General features: G+C 41.9%; 1 long non-coding RNA gene across 2 annotated transcripts in view; it reads left to right on the top strand.

Moving 5' to 3' along the window:
* The window catches only part of LOC121469778 (uncharacterized), a 70,731-nt gene that overhangs the window by 5,122 nt on the left and 41,117 nt on the right, over positions 1 to 24,492 (top strand). Inside the window, exons 2-4 of one of the 2 annotated variants that reach the window (XR_012055259.1) lie at positions 158 to 272; positions 4,435 to 6,661; positions 10,211 to 10,279. This is a non-coding gene — a long non-coding RNA (uncharacterized lncRNA). Of the gene's footprint in view, positions 1 to 157; positions 273 to 4,434; positions 6,662 to 10,210; positions 13,318 to 24,492 lie in introns of those variants that run through there. The other variant, XR_012055258.1, reaches the window with a different exon arrangement.

Raw genomic sequence — 24,492 nt, 5'->3', positions numbered from 1 at the left:
AGGGGCAGGAGCAGCTGGGGACACTTTGCTTCACTTTTGTTATGAACAGCTAAACATGAGGAATCCCAGTCTTCATTTTCAATGTGTCAAACAGTTGGCAGCATTGTAGAGCCTCCAAAGGCAGGGTGCTTAAATGGGATTTGGTATCTCCATACAGAAAGGGGTCAGTAGTGAGAAGTGGTGCTGCTTTCAGTCCTGAAGGCAGGAAGACAAAAGTGGTTGCACCATCAGCACATGAATACAACTGCCTTCACTTCCAATCTGGAGAGCAGGTGGGTGTGGATTTTATTAGTACTGACAGTTTTAACCCTAACAGCAGCTGGTTTTGTTAACTGGTGGGAACAAGTTCTTCATGGTAAAAAGAGACAGATTACAGTTTTTCACTTTGCTGCCGGGGAGGTGGATGCAATTTTAAATGTCCTGCTCCAAAGCTATATCCGTTTCTACTCTGAGTTCTCCTAGTATAAAAAGATCGGATCCACTCAGGAAAAAAGTGTGTAGCATATTGTGTACATATGTCTTGCCAGCTTGCTCTTCTAGTTTGAGCAGGTAGAAAAGAGGAAATTATGTCCTTTTTCTCCATCTTGCGGTCTCAGGTGGATCTCTTGGATGTGCCCTATCTGGTAAGTGGAGGTAAGGTCTAATTACTCTTATAACCAATAGCTACTTAATCAAGAAGTGTTATTGGAAGCGTTTTGGAAGACTATTTTGCAGTTGGGGTCCAAATTGCTGTTGCCCTTAAGAAGCAATCCTGCTCTTTACAGTCACATTTTTGCTGCCCCTACCCTGCAGCCTGTCAACCAGCTGCAGCAGCACAGTCAGGCAGCTCAAGGAGGTAAAATGACTGAATGAATCCAGCTGAAGGCAAGGCTATTTTTCAGACATGGGCAATGGTAGTACAGAAAAGTGGTGGGAAGGGATGGCCCTCCTTCCATGCAGGAGGCTTACTGTGATCCTGGAAGCATGCCTTTAGTATTTCCCTGGGCCTGTGGTTGAAAGTCATTCCTAATTAGATCTGTTGTATTGGAATGCTCTCAGCCATGGCTGTGCTGCTGTAGGAGCTGTCTGGGCTGCTGCTGAAGCCCCACGTTCTACTCTGTGGTTGAGCTGTGCATCCAGGCAGGTGGCAGCACGCATTTCAGAGTAGGGAGTACACAGCGAGTAGGGATTTAAAGCTACGTAATGACTTCAAGCAGTTTAATTTCTCTCTGTTGCCACGTGGTGGTGATGTTTGTTATAGCCTTCAAGGAGCTTTGGACTTTTGCTGCTGAGGGCATGTGACAGATAAATTGGCAAGGAATGTCTTACAGGCCAGTACCTATAGATGACTTTCTCCAGTGCTGCGTGGTTTGTGCAGTTATCCACATGGTGTTGAGATGTTTGCTTCTTATTTCTCCTCCATTTTCCATGTACACATTCCTACACCTCAGCAGGGTCAGCTAATGAACCACAGGAGGTGTTTTCCTAGCAATAAGTGACAAAATATGATAGATTTCAAGGGTAGCATGCTGCAGGTGTTCCCTTTTGAGTCTACTCAGTTGTCATCTTAGGTTTTTCCAGATGAAGAAGGTTTTCCTATCCCATCTTTATCCCATCAAAAGCTTGGTAGTGATCTTTTTTGATTCCCCAATGACCCTGTTTCTGTGGTGAATCCCTAATGTGTCAGGTTCTTACCATTATCTTATTTATGCTGATAAGCAGATACAGAGGATAGATCATCTATTCAGAAGAATGTGTTTATAAAGTAGATCAATGGCCCTGTAAAATCCTCTCCACCAACTCTTGGTGATGAGCATGAGTGTGATCTAGGCCTTAACAAAATTTATGTAGTATATGTAAATGCACATTCACTCTAAGGGCAGCTTACAGAACAGCTGGTTTAAATATGTTAAATAAAATCTGGTTTTCCTCCACTTGGCTGTGTCCAGTACTACAAACTCAGATTTACTGAGTCCCTGAGTCTTAAATCTTCTTGTTGCTTAAGTTTTTATAGTTTTTACACAGCAAATCAGAAAAGAAAAATGGGAAATCAGTGTTATCGTATATTTTCAAGTCTCAGCTAAGAGGAAAAGGAAAATTTAATAAGGCTACTGTAATAATCTAGAGAATTTTCCTTGTAGGAATTGGATAAAGGGAAGTGATGTCTCTACGCTGTTTTATAGAAACAGATTACTGACTGTCATTATAAGTTCATGTTCAACATCAGTAGATAAGCTGTTACTCTAGAAGTTTATAAATGTTTAACCTTTATTGTTTGTTTTGTAATCTTCTTTTATTAATGGCTGATCATTGTCTTTGTTTTTTATCAAGCTGGTCATCCTATTACTGTGTGTGATTAAATGGATGACTTTGTCTTGTAAGCTGCTTGGCAAAACCAGGCATATTTTGATGCAAGTTGGGTTTTTTCACATTTACATCTGTGTAGATGGCATTTCTTCTGTGTACCACTTTGGGTATGGAATAATGAATAGTTGTTCACAACAAAAAAATGCAGTCAGGGTTTTTTTGGGGTTTTTTTTTTTTTTATTGAGGCAGAAACCAACTGAAAATGAGAAGCATCAAATCCAATTTTCTCTCTCTATGCTTTGTTCCAACATGACATTAGGTGCAGTAGTCAGTGTTGGGCAGTACTGGGCCGTGGCAGCTCAGTGCTGGAATTTTGCACAGCTCTGAACATGTTTGGGTGAAAAGGGGAGGTCCAGCTCTCACAATCCCAGAGTTTCCACAGCCTGTGTGAGCAGGCCACTGGTTCTGTTGCACCACACTCTGTTGGGTTGCGTGTGTGTAGGGTTTCCATATTCAACCTGTGAGGTGTGGAAAAAGAAGGTGGCAGTCCAATCTATGAGTCAATTTTTGGAGGTGTGGAAGAGCAGTCAGTGAAGGAACATAAAAAGGTGAAGATTGGGCAATGGAATGTTTGGCATTGGTTTTAATTAGAAACATCCTGTTCATCACTCATATGTGAGATAAAAAGGGACAAATATCCATTATTACAGTACACTGACAGAGGAAATATCTGTATTATAGTGAGCAATTCTAATTGAGCTGCCAAATATAATTGAATTGAAATACAGACTCTTTTCCAACAATATTTCCCTTATTGTAGTGCATGAGTGAGAGGCAATGACGTATTTATTCCTAATCATTCTGCAACTGATAACTTTTGTCTAAAATCCAAAGTACTTCAGTACTAACTCAATATTAAACTTAGCAATTACCTCTGTCAGCTGAAAGATGAATAAAGCTCAAAAAAACAAACCTTTATTTCATAAACCCAAGGCTTCTTGTGCCTGTTCCCTCACAAAGGTACAAGGATGGCACTCGTACCATGACCTAGAAGAATGACTGTGTAAATCAGAGGAGGAAGCTGATACTTGCAAATCTCAGCTGAAGGTTCTTTTGGGTTTGGGCGGGGGAGCTTTGTTTTTGCCGAGGAGGAATCAACCACTGAACTCCTCTGCTCACGTTCTCTTAGGTGTGGTGCTGTGACTCAAGAGAGGGCTATGTGCTGCCCTCTCTAGCTATGACTGCAGCTAATCACCCGAAGTGACCTCTCCTCTCCATTCCAGCTCTGCAAACCAGCTACAGTGAGACTGTTACTCCAAGGGTTACTGGAAATTAGATTAAAACCTGCTGCCTCTGGATTTGGTTAATTAGCTGGCAGTACCTTTAAAATACTTTTTTAGAGCATTTGGACAGTGGCGTGAAACATGCATCGTTTTCAAGGCTTACTAAATTAAGTGAAACAATCTGAGATCCTTCCACATATCAAAGGGAAAAAATTGAGGTTTAAATTCAGGGTGTTCTATATTATAAAACTTAACAAATATCAATATAAATGGGTACAAGTAGTCCTTCCACCCTCCAGTTGATATAAAAGACTTTCCTCACTTTCTATTAATGTCTCTATGTAGACTGAAGCTTCCTCTGAACCAATTTTTTTTCACTTCTGATTAAAAAGCATGTGATGTTGCAAAGTCAATACTTTGAATTACTGTAAAGCTGTGACATGTCATACCTAAAAATAATGGTAGAGAAAAGAAAACTCCTAATTTCTAAAATACACAGACATTTTTGTCATTATTCCGTTTAGGTCATCAAATTGTTACAAGCTATCGAACTACAATGTAAGACATAATTTTTAAAAGAATGAAAAGTGCAGGAAGTTTGAATGATGTATTACCATAAATTTACTCATCTTTTATATAATGCCTTCTTGAGGTACTGACATTTTCAGTACATTAATTGTTCATAATGAATACTCTTGCATAAAACATTCAAAGGTAATTTTCTGAGGCCAAAGAATGACTAAAAAGTTATTCACTGAAGAGCAATCAATAATCTGTATCCGAAAGAACAGTGGTGGAATGCAAAATAAACTGATGTAACAGATAGAGGAGTTTGCATATATAAAAGAATCTGCCCTTTTTACAGGTTTGATGCCCTAAAACAGAATCCATAGTGTTGGTGTGGACTGGTGCAGAGGCAAAATGATTATATTCTAATCATGCTCCATGGAAGGCAAGGAAAAAGCCAGCTTTGAGCAAAATATCCATATCTCTTGTGGCAGAGATCCAGGAGGTAGCTACCTCTGCTGCAGGTAATATATGATTGCTTTTGTGCTGTATACTTCAGGATGGGTAATAAAAATCAGTGAAAATATGTTTAAAGGATATACTGAAATATTGGGAAAATAAATTAATTGATCTATCAGGCTTTTTCCAGGCAATAGAGTTTAAACAACTTGTCAAATATTTCTTGGCTGTTACAGCCCCGCATAAGAGCTTTCCCTGGTTCATAAGGAAAATTAATGTGAAATCAATAATGGTATTTAAAAATTCACCAAATACTTCCCATCCAGTGAAAGTCTCACTTTCAGAGTGCTACTAATGCAACAGGCAGAGTGGGAAAACCAAACAGACTTGACCTTAGTGATTAAAACAGAAGCCAGTGCAGATGGAAAGTGCAGTGAAGAGATGCTTTCAGAAGCGACCAGGAGGACCTGCCTGCTTCCCCACAAGAACAAACCTCTAAACAGAGCCACTTGTGAGCATCAGCATGCAAGATGCAGTTGAGATGCTACCCTGACTTCCTGCTAGAAGATACAAACTGGCCTGAACAGCAAGCACAAAAAAAAAAAAAAAAAAAAAAAAAAAAAAAAAAGTCACATAAGGGTGAAAACCACAACAGAAGAACTGTAAAATTAGTTTCCTGTAGCATCATACAACCAATTTCAGACAACAAAGAGGGAACATTTGCTACTTCAGGTTGCTTCATTCTACTCTTGCAGAAAACCTGGGATCATTTTGGAAATGGGAAGAAACAAGCCATAAATTAGATTTGTGTTTTGGTTTATCATTTTTAATAAAAGCACAAAGAGGAGTAATACAGTACATGGTGATTTTGTGGCTGTATCTGCATTTAGGCAATTTTTCTGGTGATAGAAGTACATTGCAGTTACCATTTATGTAAATTAATACAATTGTAATTACCCACCATTGCCACATTTGATCTGTGAAAATAAATAGGGTTTGTCAGTATCCCCTCTTCTTCCCCCTCCTCTCCTAAGTGATTCAGAACTGTTTTCCAGCCTCTTGCACAGGGTTGTTCAGCAAGGGCAGAAGGTGAAGTGCAAGCCTGGGGAATTTGGATGTGGTGGTCTCTCCTGGAAGGCTGATGTAGTGAGCTGCTGCATCCAAGAGCAAATTCCAGATTTTGTTCAGTTTTGTCATCTCCAGGCACCCATGCCCACGATCTCTCGGTGGTATTCACAAAAAAATTTTAAAATATACTTCTTTAGTACTCATGGTGATATCTAGTTTTGTGAGTCCACATGTCTCACACCTCACCAAGCTTTTTGATCTGAAAGAGTTAAAAATTTATTTTTCTTTTTAGGTTAGAATTTAGATTCAGATGGAAGCACTTGACTCCCAAAGCTGTGTCCTCAACCAGCAAATAGGAGATACACGATAAAATTGGCAGAATTGCATTGCTCTGAGCACTTTTGGAGACATATGCTGCTTTTCCCACTCCTGGAAGTAATCCCACTGATGCCTCATGATTATTCACTTGAGTCATGGCTGCAGAGTTGACTTTTTGGTGGTTTGGATTCCCAGATTTTAACAGAAAACCTGCCGGGTTGAAAACAGCGGGGATGCGTTTAACCAAAACCCAATGCTTCGAACGCAAACTAAACCGCCTGGTGGCTCAGAACGCTGTTTGTAAGAGGAGACATCCGCAAGGAGGAAGAGCCGCGGAGCCCGGTGCGGTGCCGGTGCCGGTGTCGCTCCGTGGGGACGCGTCCCGGACACCAGGTGGCGCTGGCCCGCCCGCTCCCGCCCGCTTGGCCGGGGCTGCGCTGCCCGGCCGGCGTTTGTTTTGGAAAGGAAGCCGAGCTAGACAGCAACATCTCTGCCCCGCTTGGGCCGGAGCGCATTTTTTGGGGTTTTTTTTTAGCGAAATCGCTCCGGGGAGTCTGGATGTTGTTTTCTTGGCTGAGGTTGCTGGAGCGGGGCATCGCCTGAGTGCCATTGCTGAGCGGCGCTTCTGCCGGGTTCGTGCGCTCCGTGAGAAACGTGGGAGCGCGGAGCCCGTGCCCAGCGCTGCGCTGCTTTCGTATCTGGGCTATCGACAGAGTAATGGCTTTTCACCTGCCCCCCAGGTGTGCTCGCGCTGTTAAATGAATTGTTACATGCTGCGCCATGAACAAATGTCAGACAACCTGAGAAAACTTTAATCTGCTTCGTCTTTTAAAAATACCATCAGTTTGCTTTTTTGGTGTTTTGTTTTGTTGTTGTTTTTTTTTTTTTGTTTGTTTTGTTTTTTGCTTGGTTTTGGTTAGGTTTTCTTCTGGTTTTTTGGGGTTTTTTTTTTTTTTTGGTGTGTTTGTTTGTTTGTTTGTTTTTTTTGCTTTGGTTTGATTTTTAACGGAAAAAACCCCCACCAAATTCTGCCCATAGCAGTCCTTTACTGAGTTCAGAATATTACATATGCCCTGCAAACAGAGATTTAAAGATTCATTGGATACTAGAGATGGTATGAAAATGATAAACATTTCTCAGTGCTTTCTATTTCTCAGTGCTTTCTCTCAATTTTCTGCAAAGCTTCTCGAACATTGGAATCAACTGACTCTAAGTTGGTTCAGTTTTCAGGCAAGGAAAGTTGTTTTCTTTTTCCTGGCTTGGTAGCGTTTTTACAAGAAGTGAGGACAAGATCAGGCAGATGGAAGGGGAAAAAAGTGTGAAGAAATTGTAAGATCAAAATCTTTAAAACTGCGTTATTGGTTTGAAAAATGAAGACATTAGTTGTGTGGCTTCTGTGTCTAAATAACAGAATGTTTTGAAAATGCTATTTTAGTTTTAAAAGTTGCTGCACTTATTCAAAGACTGCTGAGAATGAAGAGTATTGATAAGCTCTACTAAGCATTTTCATATGGAATCTATTTTCAGCCACATACCAGAAAATGTCTTTGTTATTTTTTTGAACGAGACCCTAATCTCGGAATGACTTTTCATTTATCAGAGCCTTTTAAGTCTGCTATTGTGTTTCCAGTCAGATCCTTTCCACTCACTTCTTTTTTCCTGTGTCAGCCTCTTACAAACTTGCCACAGGGCAAAGTTCGCAGTTATTTTCCACAGGCACAAGGATTTCCCCTCTCAGGGGTGCACTTGGGCTTTATGCAGTGGAAGCCAAGGACGAATTAATGGCAGCGCTAATAGTTTGTGATAAAGTTTCTTGTGGTATATCATACTTAATAGCAAACCCTACAATTTGTGATTTAACTTGTTAGTAATTCAAACACTTTGTTTCTTATGCTGTTTAGTCAGATGAAATGGCTTAGTGGTTTTTTGCATCACCAGCATTGGCATTTGTGTCTGTTGGTGTTCTTATTTAGCGTTGTGTTGGTTCCCACTTCAACTATAATTTAGTAATGTTCAAATACCACTTTCTAGGGAAAAAAAAGTAAGTTCTGGCATCTGCAGTTGAGAAGTTGGAAAATGTGAGTGGTGTATGCCAAAAAAATCCCCAAAGAAATATAATTGACTCCTCTTAAAACTTCATTATTTTTCGGTTTTGTTTTTTCTTTTTTGGCGGGCAGGGGAGAGAGGAGGGGTGGATTACGAATGTTGTAGCACTTCAGTTCCCTAAAATATATTTATTTTAACTTTTTCCAAGGTGTTCAAGTTTATTGCTGTGTATTTTATGGGTAACAAACAGCTGAAATTCTCTCAAGGGATTAAAAAAGCACAAAACCTGTTTGTTCTCTCCTAATTCACTGTTACAGATTTTACGACTCCTAGCATCAAGAAGGATTTGTGTTCCTAGCCTTGATAGAAACTGCCACCTCTCCATCCTTCTGCAGTGAGGATGTGCCAGCTGTCAGCCTGGCTGCCATTTCCCACCCTCCTGCAGCTGAGCAGAGCTTTTAATCAGTCTTGGAAAGTGCTTTGCTGACCCTTCCCTTTTGACAGAGGCTGATGTTCAGGCTGTAGTTCCTCGTGCCTTTAGATCTCTTGCTGGGCATTTGCTGCCTTCAGCTGGAGCTGGGAGCAGCAGATGTTTGCCTGTGTCAATGACCACCTAATAACAGGAGAGAGCAGAGGATGCATGGTTCAGAGAAAGAGCCAAAGCTGTCCTGGTTAGTGGCACCATGGGCCCAGATTGCTCAGTAATTGTTTACCAAATATCAGCATGGATAAATAATCAATCAGCTTGTTTTAGGTAACCTATCTGTTAGGGACAGATAAACATCTGCATCACAAAATGCAAGTAATGGGCAGGAAATCTGGGGATTTGTGTAAGTTCTGTTGTGGAAGAGCCAGCCTGGTCAGAATCAGCTCTCTGGGGCAATAGCACCAAGGAGCCAGTGCAGATCAGCCCGAGCTCCAGGGACCTGCAGCCAGCACAGCCTGGCATTGCTTGTCCTCCTGACAGCAAGAGGTGACCTTTGGCTGATTCCATTCCCATCTTGTTCTGCTCTCCTCCTGCCATTTGGTTGCTTTGTGCTGTCTAAGTTGAGCTCCTGGGCAGGGGGAGGCTGCAAGTTCCATTTATTGGGTGTGTGTGAAGCCCTCGGCACCACGGGGCTGAGCCCAGGGAACATCTCCAGGCCTGTGCACCAAGAGCAGCTGTTATCAGTAACAGCAAAAACAACAAGCTGTAATAGAGTGTGGGAAGGTGAATAGCTTGCCATTACTGATGTCAGTTTTAGAGAGTAAGAACTGCGTTTGTGTTATTACTGATCATCCTCTGGAGAGCTTTAAGCATCTCCCTGGATAGGGATCCAGTTTCTGCCCTTACCCTGTATAACCTCATCAGTTTCAAAACAAGATTTAATGTCATTAGAGTAAATTGGCATTAAGGCAAAAGATTTTATCCAAGGAATTCAGGTTGTCTTTATTTTTTTAAGCATATGGCATCAGTAGGATCATCGAAAAATTTACCCAAACCAACCTTTCTTCCCAGCTGTCTCAGGTCCAGCTGGTGTCACCTGTACCCGTGCTGCTCTCTGTTCTACTAAGTGGTAAACACCCTCTGAAACATCTTAGCATCCTTCAGGATATTTTATACTCCCTTTGCTCAATTTCATCCAGGAACAAGGAACAATTGGGTGGTCTGCTTGTTAACTGGAAACTTGGTCAGCTCTCCTCATATTTTCAAGATTGGTTATAGATTAATAATTCTCTCTGGTATTACTGTGAATAAATTATAACTGAACAATGGACAAGTGTATATGGCTAGCATTTCGTTTTATGCATTTTCCTTCCTTTTCTGCAACATTTTTATTTCCTGGAGTTTAGTATGGGTGCCTACTTGCATGATAGATTGTGTCTGGAATTCCTGAAGGAGTGATTTAGGCTATTCTTCTCCAGTTGTCTTTGCTTGCACTTTAGCACTTTGAAATTTCTGCATTTCAAGAAAAGGAAGAAAATTCCCTCCAGTATGGAACTGCTTAGATTTCATTTGTAGTCTTTCAGTGTTTCAGTTGGTGCTTTGTCTCCTGGTAGGTACAACTCCTCTGTAAATGTCTCTCTAAAGTCCTTCAGGATACCCCCTAAAAGAATGTGGAGTTAATATGACTTGCAAATTGTTTTAACTGATTTGTTTATTGGGTAACCCGGGCTTAGTTCATTCTCCTTGACAAAATGCAATCAGTTGCTTTGCTTCATTCCTCATAAGCTACAGTTAGAATCTTCTTTTGTTTTTCCAGAGAAGGATCTGAACCCTGACCCCAGCAGCGCTTTGAAGTCTTCCCTGACAGACAAAGATGAAGCTTGAGGTATCAAAATGTCCTGGGAGGGACGTGACCCTTCAGTGAACAGGAACTTGATGGGGTGGGCTTGTTGCACAGGGCTGGAGTTGGGGAGGAGGGTGACTCTGCATGGAAGTGTGGCTGCTCTGGAGCCCCTGTAATTGCAAATTGTAGCTGAAGGCAGGGGAGAAGCCAGGAGGATGTGTGGGGCAGTGTATCATTTCCTGGTGTCATTGCAGAAGATTAAGAAATATGCTTTAATGGGAAAAGGGGTTGTCTTTGGAAACACGTGGATGCACATGTGTTTCTTGAATCTAAAAGAAAAGGAGTTGACGATTTCCACTATGGTATTTTGATTCCAAGAGAGACACTGGCCTTCATAAGAAGTAAAGAAACAAGGCTTACTGTGATTCTTTCTTCCTGTGAAGCTTTCAGCAGAAGAAATAGAAAGTATGGAAAGGCAAATAAGAGGCTGTGATATAGGAGAAGATTAATTCAGATCACATAGCACATAAGGGTGTTCCCAAAGTTCAGGACATTCTTTTAGGAACATCCCCACATAAAAAGGAAGCATCAAATGCCTTAACCAAACTAGATCAGTCTTCACGACATCAGATGTCTGTGAGCATTTAACATCCTTGCTGCTGCATTGTAACTGCACTGTCCTGTTGCATGGATGTGTCCCAAGCATAAAAGTTGAAGAGATAAACATTTCATCTTTACTGAAGTGTAGGCTGTATGAAAAATGTTAAAAAAGACCCTGGGGCTTTTTTTTCTCAGAGAGCCAGTATACATGAGATAATGTCAGGTGCAAAGAAAAATTCTTATATTTGCAGTGAGAATGTTTCAAGCAAAATGTTTCCATCTGAACCCAGGAAAAAGACAGAGGAATGATAACAGCAGATTTCTTGTCAGAGATCAGCTGTCAGAATGAACAGATAATGCTTACTTAATGGCATCCAAAATAGAAATCCTCCAGATCAATCTGCACAGTCCCTATAAAAATAACAAAACCAGAAAAAAAAAAGAGTAATTAAATACTTGAGAGGTTTACAGTGACAAAATGCAAGATGAAATAAGGCTCTGAGAGATTAACTAATACAGAATAATTATTTTGCCTTTTCTCTCTTTATTTCCCTTCCACACTTCTGCTTCTTCTTTTCATTTTTTTCCTAAGGCATATGCTAAGAATGGTTCCAGTGAGTCATTTCAGGCAGGTTAAGCAGATTTCTAAGGAAGCGGCCTTTGGTAAATCCAGTGGGATCATACAGGTAGAACTGGAATTCAGTGGCATAGGCTGAACATCCCTTTCTAACTGAAAGGCTTTGCTTATTCAGTCCCACAGATGCAGCATGGAAACAGGGATGTGACATATTGCTTATTTAGGGCCATGTGCCAGAAGTTGTGAAGGGCAGATCAAGCCTTCTGAAAGAAAATCAAACCAATTAGAATCTTGTCTCATGTTTAATTAGCTTAAAACTCAGTCTCTTATTTCCAGAAAAAAGTGCTTGTGGGAGTGGAGGTACTTGAATACCAAATCACCTTCCAAACCATTTGGAATTCACTCTAGTGAATAAGATAAGAGTGGGTTTTGACGGAGCTTTATTTTCAGCTAAATTCTAATGCAAAGTGCCAAGCAATACAAACCTGTACGAGCTGAAAAGAAAGAGGAAAATCCTACTGGTTTCTGATATTGAGCCAGTCAGTCCAGCTACTACAATATCTGAGCATCTCAATCTTTAATGTGTGTCACTTCAAAACTTCTGTATGACTAAAATTTCTTTCAAAGGTCAAAATCAATTTCTTAGGGAGCCACTCAGAATGTGAGAGCCCATATCTAAGAAGAGTTTGCATGCATATAACAGGTAAAGATATATAGCAATACGCTGGGAATTTTCTGATTTTTTTTATTTATAAAATGTGTTTTTACCAGGCTCACAACCAGCACAAAATCAAAGATAAAACTCACCTAATAAGCTGATAAAAAGCAGAACATCATCCATGACACTTCAGTCTGCCAGTTCTTATATTTTTCACCCACTTACACTGTTCTCAAGACATCTTTTCGCCTAGGGAAAACCACAAGATTTATAATATACCAGGAAAGGAAAAAAATCTAGTTCTTACCACACTAAGGTGAAAGCTCCAAGTAAAAGGATCATCTCCCAACATATCCTTGTCCATGTTTATTTTAGTCTAATCTAAACTAGATTATATTTTGTGTATTTTTAGAGCATCTTTAACATCATAGTATTTGATCATTACCTCCTACAGACCACATATGGAAAGAAATACTCTGGTGTATGCTGGTAGATATTCAGGAACAAATGGGAGTCCAAGAGGAATAAGCCTGGGTGGCTGATGACATCTTTAATACTTGCAAGCAAATATTAAGTTCTGATCTTGCTTTAGGAAGATCCACACCTGAAGCCTGAGTGCTGCTGGATAATGAATGAGGAGCAGAATGCACCCACATTTTTTAGCTGCTCTAAAGCTGTAGTGGAAACTTGTGGCTGATCTTCTGAGCTGTCATGGGATGAGTGGGTGGGGCAGAGATGGAGATGGATAGCTCAGGTATTACAAACCCCTTTGCTTTACACGTTTAATGAAGGGAGCACAAGGAGCGTCTGTGCCTTGGCTGTAGGAGTGAAACAGCTCTGAGGGGGCTCAGAACCCTCACAGAATGAGCTGCATGGAGCACTTGTGCCCAGTTAGGATGGGGGGAGAGAGGTGCAGTGCAAATCCATAGGAACATCATGGAATAATTTTTTGGCCTTGCACATTGTTGGCATGCAACTGCTCAGTGAATGTAGCCTTTTCAGTAGGCTGTGCAGGGCTGGGAAAGAAACAGCCCTTTCTAGTCATTTCCTTAATGGAACCTGAAAAAAATATGAAGTTGAACTCTGCAATGCCATGCTGACAAGTGATATAATATTCTTATTCATCTTTTAATCCTGTACTTTCAGGTGTCTAATTTGGTGCTTCCCCTATTAACTTTCTCATTTTTTCCTGTGTGGTACATCAGAGGTCACTGTGCCTCTTGTCATAATATTTCCAGTTTATAAGAGGGCAGAGGGAGCAGAAAGTAACTACAAGGTATTTCTAAATCTTTCATCTTCATTTCTAAATCCTGTAATTTCTTTAAAGTACATACTCTCCTTCTTTCTTACCACCAGAAACAAGAACTTATTTGAATGTCAAACAGGGCTTTAATGAATCTCATAAGATAATCATAACAGCAGCTGTCCAAGTTAGTTTCTTTTAAAAATTCTGTATGATTTCACTTATGTTTTTAAGTGCTACCTCGAGAGTTTGCCTTTTTCTTCCTCTCACACATCTCTTTGAAAACAGGGATGTTAATTTACTAGTTAATGCCTTTTAAGTGCTTCTTCACCCAAGATACTGAGCACAGCTCCTCCAATGTGCCAGCTGAAATGGAGCACGTACCATTGAGGAGAGAGGCACTCAAGTAGCTGATATTGCAGTCATGACATTGTTGATATAAATATTCAGAAATGCCTTGAAATAACATTAGTTACCATTCAGCAAAAGTTGGCACCCCTAGAATGGTGATTGCTAAATATTGTTATGCTTTTTTGGTTTTATTTACCCTCCTCTGAGGAAGCACTGAGCACATGCAGGGTTTTTTCCTGTACTCTACCCTTTAGAAGTCTCTCCTACGAAGAAGGGCAGGTGACAGTAAGTTGAAGTTTTCTTATAACATCTGGGTGTCTTGTGCATCACTAGCAGATGCTTATGCCTTCCTTTGGGGATAGATGTCTGAGGGTGTTCTAAATTTGAGTCATTAACTCACACATACATCCCAGTCCTAAACTGAGGATGTACAGCCAACATCCGAGGCAGTTCCTTCATGTAGGAGTCCTAGCCCAACATCTCTGTCTGGTTCCCAAGTGACAGCTCCTAACAGCAGAATTACTTCAGTGAGAAGCAAGGCAGGCAGCCAGATTCCAGGCTGTTCACATTGCCTCCTCCTCTCCTGAGCCTGCCAAGGTACAAAGTCCTTGCATAACCCAAACATTGAACAGCAAGAGATCAGGTCTCTCTAAGAGAGGGAAACCTGCTTGCACACTGTAAAGGTAGCATTAGAAGGCTTTGTAGTGATGCTACATGGTGATGCTTCCCATGACAATGTCTCTGCTTATCTCTTAACAGAAGACATCATTGCAAAGCTGTAGCACTTCACTCCTGGCCAGCATTTCTGCAGTTGAGCTCTTATCCTATTTATTTGTTCCTGCAAAACAAGTAGGAATCAGCTTTCTCATAGTGCACTGATACTGTTAAAATTTATCTCTAAAAATTTTTCAATGTGTTTAGTGACAGGTTTGTTCTCAACGATTTTCATTCCCAGCATGATCAGTTACACAAATGGGGACATTTTGTACTTCATCTTGCTTCCATCAGTTGCTGAGGCTTCATCCTGATGTCTTGTGGGGCATCCCTCGAGAGTGCTGTGTTTCACATATGCTTTTCTCAGAAGAAAAGAAGAATTTAGGGTTTTTGTAGTATCTCAGAGCTGGCTGTCTCTAGTCCTACTTCACCTTTTCCCTTCAATTGTTTCAGATTTGCAAGTAAAATGCCACTAGTGACATAGGAAGGCTGCAGTCACTTCCAGCCTGTTCTCAGCACTGCCTACAGGCTGATGCAAATTGGCACATTTAAAGCCCAGGCAGACAGCAGCTGTGTAATCCAGTGGCATTTCCTTCTAAAATTTTCTGCACAGAAGAGGAGCTTGAAAGGAAGTAACAGTTTGGGGAGAAATCCAATTCCAGCCCCAGAGGCAATGCTACACTAAGCAGTAAATCTTCTTGTCTGTGTCTACAGAACAAATAAGGAACTCCTGGCTTGCTGGCTCTGTCTCTGCAGCCAGGGAGGAGCTGCAGACTTGCTGCCCCACTCTTCTGTATCAGAAGCCTATTTGACCATGCTGCAATTCCCTGTCAGTGCATGCTCCAGGTTTTCTTTTCCACAGAAACCAGGATGCTTGCCAATGAAGGAGGATGGGAGAGATGCTGTGTACCTTATTTCAACCTGACATGGCTTTAGGACATGAGCAGAAAACAATACCAGAGCCAGACATAGCTGCTTTTTTTTTTTTTTGCTTTTTTTTTTCTTTTTCTTTTTCTTTTTCTTTTTTTTTTTTCTTTTCTTTCCCCGGCTTGCTAAGTATCCAATAGTTTCAGGCAATCAGACACTGTCTGTTGTGAAAAACAAGCTCAAAAAAATGGAAGCATCTAATCAATGCAGAAAAGTACCTACTAAACTGGGGGAAAATAGAGACTTAAAACTAGTCAGTGCTGTAAAGTCACAGACACACAGCTTCAAGGTAGCAATGCCTTCCATCTAATTCCAGCACAATCTGTCACTCGGCTTGGAAAAAGGCAGCATAAGAACAGTCACTCAGTAGCAGAAAACACCAGCATCTATTGTGCCTGCACATCAGTATTGGAAGGATGATTTCTTCATTATTTCATTCCTGAGATCCCACTGGAGTTTTTTGCTATTCCTTTTTAGTAAGAATAGATCCACTTCTAAATTTCCCATTAAAACCATGTTTTTGATCAAAAATGCAGTTTCTACCACATGAGCAACTCTAAGGCACCAAATAAGGTGATATAAAAAAATAAAAAGTGCTGCATTTAGGGTTGCCCAGCCTGAGCTTAGTGTCCTTCAGCCTGTTGAGCTAGAAGGTTGAAGGCTGAATTGCTCCCCTGCCATCCTCCAATCTCCCCATTCCCAAACAACTGCTCCAACAGCAAAACATGCTGTTCTGGCTTGGCTGAGTCAAGGAGATTGCTGTAGGTGGTGCATGGCAGTGACATTTTGGGAGAAGGAGTCCAACGTAGGAGGCCAGACCAGAGAGGAGACACAGAAACCCAGGCTGCAGCTCTCAGGAGATGTGGTTTCCCTGCACAGCAAGATGTAATTTAACTTTGAGCTGACTCAAAATAAAAGGCTGAAGGATTTTTCTCTCCCACCTCACTTTTACATCACATGGGTATTTTTCTCTTTACCAGTATCTTAAGACTTTCAGTTCCTCTGCCCAGATACAGCCTGTTCTGCTTCTGGGAAAATTTGGGAAAAGGAACTGCAAATAGAAAGTACATCTCCTTGTTTCTATCCACCTCTTCCCTCACATGCTTTGGTAAAAGAAAAAAGTGTAGATCTTATATCTCTTTTTTTCTTTTTTTTTTTTTTTTAAGTCCAGATTGCTTCTCTTAATGCTTTCTCTAGTGGTTTCAGCTACACTTTTTCCTTCAAGAAGAAATAAACCACTTCACGTTTAAAAGTCACAAATTGTGGCTTCCATTTTGTCAAAAAGGCTGAGCTCCTTCCAGGTTTAGAAATACACTTATATCTGCCAAGTTTTGTCAAACATTACCTTCCTTTAACAAGAAATATTCATAGTTTTTTGGATTAACGAGAAAGAGAAGAAACAGCCATTCAAGTGCCTTTTATAAGAGGGAACGTTCTGTATTTTCTTGGATGCAGACATGGGGGAGGAGGAATATGGAAAGAAAAAATAAAAAAGAAAAGAGCAGACAGAAATACCCAGCTGAGGGCCAATCTGAGTTTATAATTGGTATCAGATTCTGCCAGTCTTACTCATGTAGTGCAATTCCTATTGATTTCTGGAGGTTCCTCACAGGGTAAGCTAATGTTTAACATAAATAAGTGTTACTGCATCTTGCCCTTGAGAAGTAAGGGTCGGGAAGCTCTTATCAATTGAACTGCTCTATTCCTGACTGGCAAGCCTGTTCAATTCAGGGTTAATTAACTGATTCCTTAAAGTGGAAGTGTTGTTGGAGGAGCATGATCATTACCATTTGTATTCATTCTAATATGATGTATTCCAACTCCCTCTCCATCAGGTCTTACTGTGAGTGATCTGGTGAAGGAGAATGAAAAGTCTTTGCAAAATGATCTTGAATTCTGCCAGATACTCTCAGTTTAAGTTGTCTCGCAGTGCAAGATCAGATAAAGTGTGAAAGGCAATAATGCACACATTGTTTATTCCAGCTTATTATTAAGCTTGTGTGATACAAACCCCCATCACTGCTGCTTGCTCACTTTTTTTTACAGCAACCTTTGCTACCTATCCCACTCCAACATGCAGGAAAGACTCTTTGATTTGAATTTTATTAAGATGCCATGCATCTTAATAATGCTCTGGAGTGATTGGCATGGGGTCTGGGTTCCAGGACTGGCTGCAGTAATGCTGCCAGGATGCACCACCATCTCTGAAGGGACCTAGCCACTCTGTCCATGTATCCTTTCCCTGTGTCTTGCAGTGCTTAATTTGTTCACATTTTCCTCTGTTCATTAATGCATTCTGTCCTTAAAAAATAATTTTTTTAAAGATAGTAATGTGTATTGTCTAGTTGAAAGATTAATCACAAGGAGGTGCTTGAGGTGGGATGGCTTTTCCAGAGAGCTGCTACTCTTAATGGCAGTTTCCAGTAGGTCCCCTAGCTCTTGGAAGTGACATCCCCTAGCTTTTGGAAGTGACATTCAGCCAGACATGTGCCAGCCACACAGTCTACCAAACCCTGCAAAGTGCAAATATCAACATAAATGCATATTAAGTTGCTGTGTGTTAGCTCTTAACTGAAACAGAGAGTGGGGCTTCCAGCAGAGGCAGACAAATAGCATTGATTTACACTGGCTAGAGGATTTGGCCCATCACCATCTCCTTACACCCTTCTTGGAGGAGCTGCAAACTAGATAAAGGCTTTCCTGTAACACGGCAAGTAACTGTATGTTTAGGCTGACTACTAGTAAAGATTTACTAGTAATAAATCTTTCTCAAAAATCATTTTTCTGGATAGCTGATTCCTCAGGTAAGAGCTACTTATTTAGTTACATCCTCCATCCTAGTCCTGCCCCTCAGGTGCATCTTCCTTCTCAGCTATCCCTTTGAAATCGAAGTGGATTGTGAAGAACAGCTCTGATGATCCAGGATATCTGTGTGTCTGATCAGTCTGTCTTTTGCAGGAGCTCCTGGACCAGCTGCACCCTCACTGTGCCCCTGGCAGCACCTCCCCCCCAGCCTGCCTGTATGGAAAAGGGGCAAAAGCCACTCCCAACACTTTCTGAAAAGCTCTAGTGTTACTGCACAAGTGCAAAAACAAATCAAAGCATGTGAAACAACACGGATGGTTCCAGAATATGTCAGCCTTCCTGCTCAAAGGGAGTGTCCATGCTCTGTGCCCACAGTGTGATGGGGTAAGGGCTATGTGCTGAGCACCCTGCGTGCTGTGGCCACCCCAGCAGCTCCCAAATGTCCCCTGAAGTACTGCTGGTGGTTTTATCTTCTTATAAGGCTGATTTTGTTTGTAGCATAATTTGATGGCAGTTTTCTTAGGCGTTTTTGCTGCTCTAATAAGTATGCTGTGAGTACATCTGCAAGCATTCATATGTTAAGATAAAATTACTGGTGGTGCTCATCTCCCCCTGTGCTTCTGCTTCTACCTCCAGTAAATGCTTGTGTGCTTGCGTGCCCATGTACAGCATGTGCACAGCACCTGATCCTGCTTCTTAATTATTTTTAGCCCAATTCCCAGAGTTGTTCTGCTTCCTGCTGATGAATGGGAAATTCTAGTAGTGCTGTTTCATTTCACCAGCCTCTCAAGTGTAGAAATTATGGTAAATTTGAGAACAAGTGAGACTAGATTGATAGTTACACCTCCTTCTTTAATTAGCCAACTATGGGGTCTGTGGAAATAAGGGAGGGGAGTAAGAATTTACCACGGTGAGAGTGCTGGAGGTTCTTTCTTCTCTGCCCTTTCTTGTCCATCTGTTCTCACTGACAGTAGCCCCTTTCGTGATGTGGGGTTTATTTACAGCTGCCCTGCCTGTGCTACATCAATGGTTTCCCTGACCTTGGCTCAATGATTATGCAACAGAGCGTTGTAAATTATCTTGTCACCAGAATCTCTATTTAGGCAAGTATAATCACTTCCTTGTAAGATCCCAGGCCTGAAACAAGAAAAAAAAAAAAAAAAAAAAAATCTACTGCATAATAGTATAGCGCACTGTTAGGGATGAAAAAGCCCCTCTGCCGTATGGAAAACTACCATATACCGGCTCTGGGAACCTGAGCGTCAGGGATTGGCGCGGAGTGCTTAGCAATCCTGGCAAAAAGGTGTAAATTCCTGTGTGTAGCTGCCCTGTAAAAAGCAGCGTGCCCGTCCTTGCTTTGATGCGGTGCTGAGCATCCGTGGTCCCTGGCAGTGCCGCTCCATGTTGCGGGGTGCCTTCTCCACCTTCTCGGCTCTCCGGTCGCTGTGACTCGCAGCCTGGCTTTTCCACAGGCACGGCACTAACACTCAGGACACTGCCTCTTGCCCGGTGCATCAGGGCTGGTGGGGAGCAGCGTTCTGCTTGCTCCAGGCAATGCCATGGCGGAGATGAGGCCTGGAGCACCCCGTGGGTACGTGCGCACGTGTGTGCGCTGGTTCCTGCCGGGATGCGTGTCCTCGCTTGGCTTCGCCAGCTGGGCTGCAGGACAGGGGAGAAGGATGGGCTCTGACAGGGGTGCCTGTGTCCCGGGAGCTCCAATCTATTTCAGATGCAGCACAGCTGCTAAGGGCAAAGCTGTTGCTGTGTTTGCTTCGCTTCAGCTGAGGATTGCACCTTCCCTTCTTGTGTCTCGGAATGCTGGAAAATGTCCCTCCCGTGAAACACCCCTTCGGTATATCTCTAGACCAACTCATCAGCAACTTCTCATTTCTCCCTCCAAACCCTTGACTGTAAAACTGTCGGAATCTGTGGTATTGATGATCCCGATATTGTAGAAGGTCTCTGTCTTTCTGCCCCATTGCCAAAGAAGAAGCCATAATTCGTCTGAGCTGTTTTCAAGGTTGTTTATTCTTGCTTATCTCTAACATGTTCTGCTGCCCTGCTGCAGGTCTGTCCTGCAGGGCAGCATGTGGGGCTCTGCCCTCAGTGGGACGTTACAAACATTATATACCAGAAACTACATGTGCTGTATTTACAATAATGTGCCAATATCTGTCACCTACATTGAACAGTGTGTCCCCAGCCTAAACCAATAGAAAAATGCCAACACTACAGTGAAACATGGAGGGCATGAAGAAGGAGAAAAAGGACAAGACACACCCAATTTCCTCCACCTTGTCTCCTTTGAACCCCTAATCTAGAAACCTGAAATTTTACTTTTGCACCCGTGCCACACTTAATTATTACTCATATCAAACACTCAGAGCTTGTAATTCATCCTCTAAGATTGAAAACTCTTTTCCATGGACAGAGATCAGAGACAGTGTCTCTGGGGGCTCTGTCCAGGGGGGTTCCTGACCCCCTGCCAGGGTCCCAGGCCTTCCAGGGCAGCCAGAGGGAAGCTCTGGATTCCCACATAAAACCTTAGGCTGCTGAATTATTATCACTGTATCTGAGGGAACCACACTGTCTTGTTCTTACTCCAAAGATTTTACAATTAGTCCTCCAGCACAATACCTTCTCCTCTCCCTCTCCATAGTAACAGGGGAACCGTTATTTTTGTATATTTGTTAGCAATGTAGTTAGCATTCACTGAGTAAACTCAGAAAGCAATATTTCACATATAATAATTATGAATATGTATTTACTTCAATAAGCTGTTGATTTTGCATGAATTCTGCACACTGTTTCTTAGGCAAATATGCTAATGATTGATGTGTGAAAATTTACTTTATTTTGGGCTTGTCAGACTAACTAACACAGTGATCCAAATCCAGAAAATTGTTTCCTTGTGCCTAAGGAACCATAACAATTACAGGAATATTTCAGGGAAGTTGATTACTAATACATGAAACCCTTCTCTATGGATATGATGATTTTGCAGGAATACTTCCAAACCAAATTTACTTTGCTGCTGTCTCTTGGCATTGGTATTCAATCAAGTCCTCATGGCTGTATCAGCTGTACCAGGAGACCAATGGCATTAGAATCCTTTCACATGGCCTCTGTGACAAAACCTGGGGACAGCACCACAGGCAGTGCTGCCAATGGGCACTGAAAGGGGCAGTGCCAGAGGGTCATGGCCATCTCAGCAGTCACTGGGGAGCAGTGGGTGCTGTTGACCTGAACTTCAACCAGGCATTTGAGAGGGTCCTGTAGTATCCTGGGTGCTGAGCTGGAGACAAGAGGACTGAGAGTGAGGATTTGTGAAGGAATTTTGAATGAGTTGGAGACGGGACCTCTAAGTTCCTTTAGATGATGTAATTTATTTTTCTCATCTTCTACATAGGCAGGAAGCGTGAGTTCGGCTCACAGCTTCACCACATGTCTCATAAGACCACAAGACTTCTAGTTAAAAGACCTTTTAAGGATTTATTAACCAATAAAACACTGCCAACAAGGATATTTATGGTTTTGACCCAATCCCTAAATATTTTGTCTTATGGACTCATGATAGTGTAAGCTTTCTTAGCCAATCATGTTGCAACACACAAACCTACAGTACTGTACTCTGAAACTCTAAACTTTCCTCTACTTAGCTTAACATGTCTCTGCTTTAAACTATAAACCCACATTCTCACTTCTAGCACCTAAGTTTGGAAGCCTTTTCCACAGTCTCAGATCAAATCCTGTGTTTAATTCTAAGCTTTGGCTTACAGTCCCAGAGTTCTGAGAGTTCCCTGAATTTTGGATTCCATCACTGAGCAGGAGGGAAAGATGAGTGGCAAAGTGACTGGACCACAGGGCTCCAGGTATTTAATGCAGAAGATCAGAGCTGAAGTAGTGACTGGTTACTGCTGGTGCTCCTCAGGGTTCACTGCAGGGTCTGATGTTATCTAATGTCTTTATTAAAGCTGGACAATGCAGTGAGATGAAACCTCTGCAAGTTCACTGATGATCCAAAACTGGTGGAAGAGTCAATGCACTGAAGGCCAGGACATTGAAGAGGGATGACAACTGGCTGGAGAAATGGGTTGAGAGAAACTTCACTAAGTCAAATAAAAGCAAAGAGCTGCACCCAGGAAGGAATAATGTCCTGCAACAGCATGGGCTGAGCTTGCTAGAATGCAGCTTTCAGGGCAAACCCAGGGGTTCTGGTAGACAGCAAGTTTGGTGGTGAGGCACTGGTATCGGTGCTGGGATTCCCGATGCAGGAAGAACGATGTGCAGAACTCCATGATACCAGAAAGCTAATTAATTCCTTTTTTATACTATATTATACCACAACTATATTACACTAACAAGAGCTATCACTAACTAGAAAAACCCGTGACTCTCTGCTGAGTCCTGATACAGCTGTGACCTAATTGGTCAATTAATCCAAAACACCATCACCAGAATGCAATCAAGCAATCACCTTGGGTAAACAACCTCCGTACCACCTTCCACATGTGCACAAAAACAGGAGCAGCAAATGAGATAAGAATTGTTTAGATTCTCTTTTTTTCTGCCTCTCTCACAGCTTCTCTCAGGAGAAATCCTGAGAAAGCTAAGTCTCTCTCTGTTCAGAGGACATGTGAATTCCACACACTGGCACAGGTTGCCCAGGGCCATTGTGGCTGCCCATCCCTGGAAGTGTTCAAGGCCAGGTTGGATGATGCTTTGAGCAACCTGGTCCAATAGAAGATGTCTCTGCCCTTGGTGGGGAATTGGAATGGTGTGATATTTAAGGTCCCTTCCAACTCAAACCATGGTATTATTCTGTACTGGGTCAAGTTCAGCAAAAGCCAGCAAGATGCTTGGGTTGCTGGAGCATATGGAGTACAATGACAGGCTGAGAAAGCTGGTTGTTTCTCTGGAGAAGAGATGGCTCAGGGAATATCTAATTGCCCTCTGTAGCTACCTAATAAACAATTATAGTCAAAATAGAGCCAGACTCCTCTTGGGGGTGTGCTATGAAAGGCAAGGGGCAGTGAACCCCAGCTGCAGCAAGGAGGATCCCTGTTAGATATAAGGGGGAAAACTTCATGGTAAAGAAGATCTAGCGTTAGAATAAGTGCTCAGAGAGGTTGTAAGCTCTCCATTCTTGGGTATACTCAAAACCTATCTGGATAAGGCCCTGAGTACCCCCATCTCACTTCAAAGCTGACCCTATTTTGAGCAGGAGTATGGACCAGACATGAAAGCTGCCTTCCAACTTGTTTTATGGGGAGTTTATAGCGAACACTTCTAGTAGATTTTGCACTTGGAAAACTACTCCTTTTATCTGTATTTTGGATATCTTTCCTGTCACAGTAAATTCCACCAGAAAGGCATCCAAGGAATGGGAGTTTTGCCAAAGAAAATGAGTGCTGAGACTAATTTGTATCATGACAGTCTGGCTATGAATTTATAATTGTATCGCTCTAAGCCCTGACTCGTTCCATACCTACGGTTAACATTAATCACCAGCTTCTAGGGATGAAAACCTTCCAGAGCTTTCATCCCCAGCCTGTGGGGGATGCAAGCTGTGCCCTTCAGTGGGCAGCCACAGTCCCTGGTTCTGTGTTTGCAGCCTGCCTGCACTGAGCAGCCTGTGAGTGGTCTGGAGATCTGTGGCTGCTCTTCAGAGCAAGTGTCAAGGGCCAAACCTGCAGCCCGAGCGTCTCCCACATCAGTTGCATGTGGAGAACTATGCAGAGAACTTCCCAGCTGTCCTGAATGTTAGCCATCAGGAATTGTGCTGCTGACATAAATGACAGCAAGATTTCACAGTTCCCTTCCCTTAAACACATGCATTCAAATCCTACAGGCAATGTTTAATGCAAAAACAAGTTAAATAAGCACGTTTCCACAAAACCACTCCTTTTTTTTTTGGTGCTTTTCTCTTTGAAATGTGAATGGGACTTTGCTTGCAAACTGAATTTAGTTTTTCAGTCCTGATGATAAACCAGAAATAACTATCTTGATGTGAGCTTGTGTCTGGAGGAGCATGCTTTGCACTTTGCTCAGCCATTTCAGTGGCAGAGCACCTATTCTTCCAGTTCTCTGGCTGATGTGCTCAACAAAGCATACACAGAGAAGTGCTCCAAATGTTTGTGAAGCTTTCTTAAGCCCACAGAGATCATTCTAGTCTGTTTGTATGGCAAACAAATATGTAAGAGGAATTAAACTAGTGGGTAGCTGCATGTTACAAGATTTTTTAGCATTGCTGTATTAATGTAACTGATTGAGTACAAGATGTGTTGCTTGCCATTTCCTGGAATAAAAAAATGAGCTGTTGAGTCTTAATGTGCTATTCCAATTATGGTTATAAAATACTGAATCAAGTCTTTCTTAAA

The sequence above is a fragment of the Taeniopygia guttata genome, chromosome 3, assembly GCF_048771995.1.
Source record: "Taeniopygia guttata chromosome 3, bTaeGut7.mat, whole genome shotgun sequence".
Classification (NCBI taxonomy): Eukaryota; Metazoa; Chordata; class Aves; order Passeriformes; family Estrildidae; genus Taeniopygia; species Taeniopygia guttata.
Note: the sequence above shows the minus strand (reverse complement) of the source record. Positions and strands in the feature narration are given on the sequence as shown.